The sequence below is a fragment of the Physeter macrocephalus genome, chromosome 19 (genome assembly GCF_002837175.3).
Source record: "Physeter macrocephalus isolate SW-GA chromosome 19, ASM283717v5, whole genome shotgun sequence".
NCBI lineage: Eukaryota > Metazoa > Chordata > Mammalia > Artiodactyla > Physeteridae > Physeter > Physeter macrocephalus.
In genome coordinates, this window is record NC_041232.1 from 24,195,939 (window position 1) to 24,205,716 (window position 9,778).

General features: G+C 53.4%; 1 protein-coding gene across 3 annotated transcripts in view; it reads right to left on the reverse strand.

The window, feature by feature from the left end:
• Window positions 1-9,778, reverse strand: part of RIMBP2 (RIMS binding protein 2) — a 278,098-nt gene that overhangs the window by 251,084 nt on the left and 17,236 nt on the right. The window contains exon 1 of one of the 3 annotated variants that reach the window (XM_055080470.1): window positions 8,316-8,508. The exons of the other annotated variants lie outside the window; for them this stretch is intronic. The gene's annotated coding sequence lies outside the window, so the exon portion shown is untranslated. Of the gene's footprint in view, window positions 1-8,315; window positions 8,509-9,778 lie in introns of those variants that run through there. 3 annotated transcript variants of the gene reach the window in all.

The following is a 9,778-nucleotide window of genomic DNA, read 5'->3' on the forward strand; positions in this document are numbered from 1 at the left end:
CCTGCGCGTCCGGAGCCTGCGCTCCGCAGCGGGAGGGGCCGCAACGGTGAGAGGCCCGCGTACCGCAAAACAAAACAAAACCAAAAAACAAAACTGAACAGAGCTTTCTTTGGGATGAGGACGTGGCCACACAAAGCATGGCTGCCACACAGGGGACAGAGCCAGGGCGGATGGCTGGTAACACCTGTGCCCACCTGGGCATAGGATCTGACCGGCAAGGCCGGATTAACCAGGAGTGAGGGTGGCCTGTCCTCACGGTCATCATACCCATCCCTAACATTTACTTGGTGGTATTTACTCCAGTAGGTTGTTTCTAAAGTAAGATAAAATACACACAACATGACATTTACCATTTTAACCACCGGAAAGCGTGCAACATTGTGACATTTAGTCCATTCATGACGTTGCACACGAACACCGCCGCCATCATCGCCCCCAACGGAAGCCCCGCCCCCAACGGAAGCCCCGCCCCCACCAGCAGCCATGCCCTGTTCCCTCTCCCCCAGCCCCTGACACCCACTCAGCTGCTTTCTGTCCCTGTGCATTTGCCAATTCTAGACATTTCATTTATTTTTTTAATTGAAGTACAGTTGACTTACAATGTTGTGCTAATTTCTGCTGTACAGCAAAGTGACTCAGTGATACACATATAGACATTCTTGTTTTATATTTATTCCATTATGGTTTACCCCAGGAGACTGGCTATGGTTCCCTGTGCTATATACAGTAGGACCTTGTTGTTTATCCACTCTGTATAATAGTTTGCATCTGCTAACCCCAAACTCCCACTCCATCCCTCACCCCCTCTCCCTCGGCCACCACAAGTCTGATCTCTATGTCTGCAAGTCCGTTTCTGTTTCGTAGACAGGTTCATTTGTGCCATATTTTAGATTCCACATATAGGTGATAACACATGGTATTCGTCTTTCTCTGTCTGACTTACTTCACTTAGTATGATCACCTCTACTTGCATCCATGTGGCTGCAAATGGCATTATTTTGTTCTTTTTTATGGCTGAGTAGTATTCTGTTGTATGTACGCACCACATCTTCTTTATCCATTCATCCGTCGATGGACATTTAGGTTGCTTCCATGTCTTGGGTATTGTGAATAGCACTGCTTTGAACATAGGGGTGCATGTATCGTTCTGAATTACAGTTTTGTCCAGGTATATGCCTAGCCTAGGAGTGGGATTGCTAGATTATATGGCAACTCTATTTTTACTTTTTTAAGGAACCTCCGTACTGTTTTCCACAGCGGCTGCACCAACTTACATTCCCACCAAGCGTGTAGGAGGGTTCCCTTTTCTCCACACCCTCTCCAGCATTTGTTACTTGTAGACTTTTTAACGATGGCCTTTCTGACCAGTGTGAGGTGACACCTCATTGTAGCTTTGATTTGCATTTTTCTGATAATTAGTGACGTTGAGCATCTTTTCATGTGCCTACTGGCCATCTGTATGTCTTCTTTGGAGAAACAGAGATTTCATTTAAATGGAATCATGATATGTGGCCTTTTGTGTCTGGCTTCTTTTACTCAGATAACATTTCCAAGTTTCATCCATGTTATGGCACGTGGCAGTGCTTCATTCCTTTTTATGGCTGAGCAATGTTCTACTGTGTGGATGGACCACATTTTGTTTATCCCTTCACGTGTTGATGGGCGTGTAGTGGGATTTTTCCATAATGTTCTCATTCACCCATTTTCATAGATCAAGACTGTTATACCCATTTTAGAGATTTGATAGATAAGAAGCAAAGTTCCAGAAGAACAGATCATTGGCCCAAAGACACAAACTCTAAGCAGCAGAGCCAGGGCTGGAACCCAGGTCTCCCTAAAACACGGCCCAGGTGGTGCCCAAATAGTGGTAGAAAGAAGGACGAACGTCTTGCCCCACGCTTCTCACTAGGTGCATTTGGCCGGGCAGGGACTGTGGGCGCTTCTGGCTTCTGTACGGGGACGACCACCCCGAGTCCACTCCTTCCACCCTCGTCCCCGCCAGCAGAGTGCCTCCCCGCTGAGCTGAGCTCCCTGCCCGAGGCACGCGGGTCCTCACCTCCGTGCCTGTGTTCAGGGGCTCCCGCACGCCCCCAGTGCCACGCTGTCCGGGCGCCCTTGGCCTTGCATGGAAGCGGGAGGGACCTTCCTCCGCACAACCTGGCCTCTCCTCAGCCCTGCAGCCCCCCCGGGCCTCCTCCCCTCTCCCTCCCCCCTCACTGAGTTCCGGACGCCTCCCATGAGAACCCTCACAGTTCTCCCCCGAAACTTCCCTCTGAGAATTGTATCCCTTGGATCGGTGTCAGTGACAGATCACGGAAAATCTGTGCCCACAGATCAAGCAGAACAAAATGCTGGTTCGGGGGCTGTTTTCCCCCAGGTCCTGCCAGCTGACGGCCCTGCTGGGGACAGCCCGGCCAGGGATAAAACACTCGCTCACCTGCACCCAGATCTTGCTGGCTCACCCCGCCCCCCACTTCCAGCATCGTCTCCTCCCAATAAAGGAAAAGCCTTTCTGGCCGCCCTCGGAGCCACCTGCAGACCGATCCTCAGAGCCCCCCGGCTGCAGTGGCCCCCGGCTGCTCCCCTGGCCAGCATCCCCTCGAGTGACGCCTCCTTGCATGGCCCAGGTGTGCTTCTTACTTTATGCTCATCACCAACTCCATGTGGCGCTCGGTTCGAGTCGGTGAAGAACCATCTCTGCTTCTCATCGTCCTCTTGGGCGGAGTGAACGGTACACACTCTACACCTCTTGCGGGCCTGTTCGGAGCCCAGGACACTGAAACTGTTGCACACACAGGATCCACGAGGCCATCGCCACCTCCATCCCACGCGGGAAGGAGATCCACACCGGGGCCCTGAGTGTCGGAGCCACGTTGCTCTGCTGGACCGATGAGCTAGCTGATCTCTGCACTTAAATCACTGCTGAGGTTAAACACGCTCGCTGTGCCAGGAGGGGGCCGAGTCTGAGGCCAAGATGAGGAAGCAAATGGCTAGCACAGCGGCCCTGGCCTGGAGCCCACAGGCCTGCACACCGGCGGGGGCGTCGGGAGCTGTCGGGAGCCCGGCTGCATCTTCCAACACCACTCGACAAGCCAGAGTGGCACCTGCCAGCTGGCCAGACCCCACGGGAGGCGCCTCAGCAGCCAGGGGCTGGGGAACCAGATGGCTTTGGTGACTCGGAAGAGAAGGGTGTGAACTGGAAATGGTGGCGGGAAGAGGCGCTGCCCAGGAGGAAGGGGGCTCAGCGATGGCGGAGAGGGGCGGGAGGGACGGGCCGCGGTTGTCACGATGCCATTTACAGGTAACCATCTGCACACACCAGCCTGGAACGCGGATGACGCCCGTAACCCTGGCGATGCGGTGATGCGAGACCAGCTTCCAGGAGAAATCGCCCTGGACAGAGAGTGTGCATTTTCCTTTTCGCTAATTCCTTAATGTCCTTACCTTTTTAAAAACGAAAATATCATTTTCACGCTAAATATCACGCACGCGCACACACGTACGTGTCGTCGTCTCTGCACATTTCAGTGTGCAATTTTTTTTCGTGAACTACAGGAAAATTAAAGGAAGAAAGAATACGTGTGAAAAGGTGATTATTGTGTGTCTGTTCCATGTGGTTTTCTGGTGTTTATTTTACCAGATGTTTGTTTCTTTTACTAAAAGCTCCCAGGCGACTGGACCTTGGACAAAAGAGGTAAATAGGAAATAAAAGCAATGCTTTCTCAAAGCGAGACAATTTAGGCAAAATGGAAAGGTAAGAAGGAAAAAGGTTAAAAATTAAGAATCTCCTGTCATCCAGGGCATAAGACGTCCAGACACTTTCTGCCCATATTCCCGTGTGGAAACACACATGGACCTTCACTGAGAAGTGTATTAACTGCCTAGTTTAATTCATCGATGGGAACATTTATTGAACGTCTAGCATGCTTTGGGCGTGCGCTTCAAAGACAGAGAGAGCGAGAGGGAGTCCCCACAGCACGATAAAGACCAACAATTAGCCCCCAACACGTACCCAGGAATGAATTAAAATAGCACTCAAAGAAAAGCGTGATTTTTAGAAAATCGCCACCATGAGACCCAACAGAACAAGCCCAAAGGGCCACACGACCTCAGCCCACAGGTTAGATCAACTGTTCAACCCAATTCATACCGAGGGAAGAAGGGACACGCCACAGGGGTAATTAGACATCTTGTGAAATCATGCATGTTCCCGTCAGGCTTTGCTGCCATCCCAGACGTGGTTCCCAGCTCCCAGCCTGGTCTGGGCCATTATTCCTGCCTGGAACTTACGCCAGACCCCCGACCATCCTGCCCGGCGGGTTCTCTGCACAAACACGCAGTCCCTGAATGCATCAGTCACGTCACGGCACTCGCTGGGGCTCTGCCCGCGCAGGAGAACCCACGGTGGGTACCATGCGAGCTACCCATCCCCTCCCACACCCCTCTCCCCACCTCCCAGCCTCACTGGCTTTCTCATTCTTCCAACACACCAAGCTCGCCCTGATATCAGGGAGCACATAGAACATTCTAGAACACTCTGGAACACTCTCCCCCCCGGGGCCCCACTCCCCAGTCAGCTCTCCCCGTCGAAGGGCCTCACCCAGCCCATGCCGGCCACTCTCTCTCTCTCACGTCCCTGTCTTCACAGCACCTGTCACCACCTGAAACCATCCAGGTCTGGCAGGAGGCGCCCGGGACACGCTTAGGGGATGGACAGAGCACATTCCTCCTGGAGAGCGGCCGCGCGACTCAGACGCCACGGCCACCGCTGGAAACTCCAGAGGAAGATGGAAAAAGGCTGAGTTTTCCCTTCGGGGAGGATGTGATCTCACGGGTCAGGAGCGCATGGGCGGGGCCGCCCCCCACTGCTGGGACTCCTCCCAGGTCGTTAGGAGGTGCTCGGAGAACCCCACGGTCCACGGGGAAGCGGGTCACAGGGAGACTTCCTCCCAGGTGGGTGCTCTGTACGCGGTCCCCCATGAAAGGGGTGTGTTTGTTGCCGGAGGGAGGGTGTAAATGGACCTCGCGTTCCTGGGGGTGAGCTCTTCAGGCCGGCTGCCGCCCCTCCGCACAGGCTGAGGGTAAGTAGAAAGCAAGCGGGGGGCCGACAGCGTCCTCAGGAGGCAGGGCTCACATCAAGGGCGTCCTTGCCGCGCCTCGGCAGCTCCACGCAGGGCCTGAAGGAGGCCTGTGATTCTGCCAACCTGCGAACGAGGTGGCTGTCCGAGCAGGCTTCCCGCGGAGGTGCTGGAGGCGCGGAGGGGACGGGGCTCCGGGCTTCCGTGGGCAGAGCGCCTGCCCGCAAGCGGAGCCCCGCATCCGCAGGCTGCCCCCCACCCCCCGCTTCCCACATCCAGCCTTCCTGAAAGGCCAGGACGAGGGGGCCGGGGGAGGGCAGCTGCCGGAGGCCCCTTTTGCTTGAGAGGCTGTATCGGGTGGGACCCAGCTCTCAGGAGAGAAAAACAACACAGCAAGCGTGCGGTGCGCCGCTCGGACGTGGTCGAAAAGGATCTTTAAGTGGCGATCGGCTGGAAGTTAAAGGCTCCTCCTTCACGGTGTGAACGGCGCTTTATTCACCGCGACCCCGCAGGGGGCTGCAGCTGTGTCTGGGGCGCGGCAGGTCGCCGATGCAGGCTTCCCGGGTTGGTGCGAGCTTGTCATTCCCCGAGAGACGTGGTCTGTGGGGGCTTCCAGGGCTCTACGAAGTCAGTACCGGACGCCGCCACGACGGAAGAGGAGAATCTATTTGTTGGCGATTTTGCACCGAAAGGAGGACGCTGGCCATGTCTCAGACACCCACCAGCGAGAAAGGGATTCGATGGGGCACTGGCTGGGCCGATGGGCAGCTGAATGTGCCAGCAAAGGCCGCCTCCGGGGAGAGTCCTCCAGACCCGGAGACAAGCGGTGGGTTTTATTCCTGCTTCTGGAAGAAAGCCTCAGGGTTCTCAGGACAGAGCAGCAAATAAGTTCACAGCTGGAAGCCTCAAATCCATGGCCTCCTGGGGCAGGTGGGAAGGGAGACAGAGGGTCCCCGAACAAGGGGGATTTGGGCGACACACTCACATGCACGGCGGCGGTCCGAGTGCCACGGGGCCCACCCAGGCGCAGCTCTCACCTGCCGCACAAACCCTCATCTTTGCCGCGTGGCCTTTCCAGGCCTCTTCCTGCCTGCTCCCCCCACCCCACTGCTGCTTTATGACCAAGCCTCTTAATTGACTGGTGTTGAGCAGCGGGTGTTGAACAGCGAACAACGAAGAATGATTTGATGAGTCCTTTGTTCTCTGTTTTATTTATTAAATTGTAATTAAAAACCATTAAAGGCGCCCCGTCCTGACGCATAGAAATAAATCTCACAAAGACCCTGGAGGTCTCCTTCCGGGTGGGTCCAGCTTCCCGAGGGCGGGGCCCCATCTCCTCTCTCAAGATCCCAGACCCACCCAGTCTCGCCCCAGGACGGCCAAACGTGAGGTTCAGGAAAGGAGTTGTCCAAACGTCAAGGCATGACCCATTGGATTGTGGAATCGATTTAGGAGGTCTTAACACCATTTGTTTAAATAGCATAGAAGAGGATGGGATGGGATGAAACTGAATAGACACTCACCCACAAGTTAGGAACCATTAACATCTCCATTTTACAGACAAGGGAACTGAGAGGGAAGGTCACTCCATGAGCAAGTAGCTAAGACATGATTTAAACACAGAACTGTCTCCTGTGACTCTCAAGCTGCCCCCCCCGCCCCATATTTTTATTATAGCATTCTCAAAAGTTTCACATCTGACTGCCCTTCTCCCTGTAAGCTTCATGTGATATGACTTTATATGCAATCATCATGTACCAATTTGACTGACTGAATGAATGAAATGTGAAGAAAATGCAGAGGGTGGTCTCTAAATTCATTTGTCCACTTTTTCTTGCCCCTCCGATCTTAAAACAATCAGCAATGACAGAAGCTTGCATCCTGAAGGGACTCACGTCATTATACCTTTTCATCCCCACCCAAGAGGGCAGCTTAAAGATGAAGTCACCCAACGATAACACTCTTCTAAAAATGTGCTTCCGGATTTCCCTGGTGGCGCAGTGGCTAAGAATCCGCCTGCCAATGCAGGGGGACACGGGTTCGAGCCCTGGTCCGGGAAGATCCCACATGCCGCCGAGTAGCTAAGCCCGTGCGCCACAACTACTGAGCCTGTGCTCTAGAGCCTGAGAGCCACAACTACTGAGCCTGTGAGCCACAACTACTGAAGCCGAGTGCCGTCCACTTTTTCTTGCCCCTCCGATCTTAAAACAATCAGCAATGACAGAAGCTTGCATCCTGAAGGGACTCACGTCATTATACCTTTTCATCCCCACCCAAGAGGGCAGCTTAAAGATGAAGTCACCCAACGATAACACTCTTCTAAAAATGTGCTTCCGGATTTCCCTGGTGGCGCAGTGGCTAAGAATCCGCCTGCCAATGCAGGGGGACACGGGTTCGAGCCCTGGTCCGGGAAGATCCCACATGCCGCCGAGTAGCTAAGCCCGTGCGCCACAACTACTGAGCCTGTGCTCTAGAGCCTGAGAGCCACAACTACTGAGCCTGTGAGCCACAACTACTGAAGCCGAGCCCCTAGAGCCCGTGCTCCGCAACAAGAGAAGCCACCGCAATGAGGAGCCTGCCCACCGCAACGAAGAGCAGCCCCCGCGCGCAGCAACGAACACCCAATGCAGCCAGAATAAATAAACAGATAAATAAATTTATTTTTAAAAATGCATTTCCTAGAACTTTCTTTTTATTTTTTTTTTAAAGATTCTTTTGATGGGGACCCTTTTTAGTCTCACTGAATTTGTTACACTATTGCTTCTGTTTTATGTTTTGGTTTTTTGGCCACAAGGCATGGGGGATCTTAGCTCCCTGACCAGGCATCGAACCTGCACCCCTTGCATTAGAAAGCTAAGTCTTAACCACTGGACCACCAGGGAAGTCCCAACCTTTCTTTTTAAAGATAATTTAGACAATTGGGAAAAGTCTGAGTACACACACATGCACACACACACACACACACACACACACAAAGCCAATTCTAGCATAATGACAACCTACGAAAGAGAGGATCAACCCAGTGAAATTAGGTGAACCACAAAAAGTGATGGCTATTTATCATATGTGCTTCCCTTTAAATGCAGTGACCCTCAACGCCAACGAAACCCAAGGATTGTGTGGAGAATCCACTCGTAGGTCCATCACAAGAGAGGCTTAAGGGCCAGAAAATAAATGTACACTGGGTGAGGAGAGCAGGTGTTTTGAAGATCACTGGTCTACCCGGTATGCACTTACCCTTCTTCTTTCTCACAGAACTCAAGTTTTATTGGAGGTGGTCACGCCCCAGGAAAATAGCTGTTATTTCCCAGCTTCTGGTGCAATTTGGGTTGGGCACCTGGCAGGTCTGACAAATGAGATATAAGCACAAGTCACTGAATGGTGTCTCCAAGAACACACATGAAAGGGGGATGCTTCAACTGCCCCTCACTTTTCTCGCCCTCCCTCCGCTTGCCCTTCTTCCTGCCTGGAATGCGGACGTACCGGCTGGAGCCCCAGCTGCCATCCCGAGAGCATCAAGATGAGGGTCACTGTCATCAAGACGACAGAGCAGCAACCTAGGACCCTGAGTCCCCAGTGATTCCAGGAAGCCAACACACTTGGAAGCTCTGGATTTCCCACAGCTGACATTTTTAAGCCACAAAAATACAAAGCCGTATCTTGTTTGAGGCACTGCATTTTCTTTAACACGCAACTGAGCGTAATCCTGAATGATGGATCTAGGACACCCATGGACCAGGGGGTCATTCCACGCTGCAAGAACCGTAATCCTTGAGCGAGATTCTCCAGGAGAGCAACCCTGACAGCCCTGCCCGCCGATCAGATGAGGAAGCCAGAACTCCCGACTCAGCCCTCTCCTGTCACTCAGCCAGTTACCACGTCCTGCCAAGGTGGCCTCCTGTTAACTCTCCAATCCACCCACTTCCTTCCATGCTGCGATCCTCATCCGGGCCACCAGTATCTCCCCTCGGATCATGTGACCAGCCCGCTCAGTGGTCTTTCTTCTAGCCACGCCTCCCTCTAATTCACGCTCCGCCGGGAAGGCAGAGCAGTCCTGGGAAAATGGACGTCTGAGGTGTCATTCTCTTTCTTTAAAGGACCTCAGAGGCTGCCCCTTACCTTGAGGATCAAGTCCGCAGTCCTGACTGTGGCTTTTGCAATGCAGCCCTGCCTCACCTCCAACCTCCCCGTGTGGGTTTTCCAGGGAGGGGGATGGACTGGGAGGTTGGGGTTGGCAGATGCAAACTATTACATTTAAAATAGGTAAACAACAAGGTCCTACTGTAGAGCACGGGGAACTATATCCAATCTCCTGGGGTAAACCATAAAGGAAAAGAATATAAAAATAAAGAATGTCTGTATGTGTATAACTGAGTCCCTCTGCTGTAGAGCAGAGATGAGCACAACATTGTAAATCAACTACACTTCAATTCAAAGAAATAAAAAAAGAAATTTCTGGGCTTCCCTGGTGGCGCAGTGGTTGAGAATCCGCCTGCCGATGCAGGGACACGGGTTCAAGCCCCGGTCTGGGAGGATCCCACATGCCGCGGAGCGGCTGGGCCCGTGCGCCACAACTACTGAGCCTGCGCGTCTGGAGCCTGTGCTCCGCAACGGGAGAGGCCGCGACGGTGAGAGGCCCGCGCACCGCGATGAAGAGTGGCCCCCGCTCGCCGCAACTGGAGAAAGCCCTCGCGCAGAAA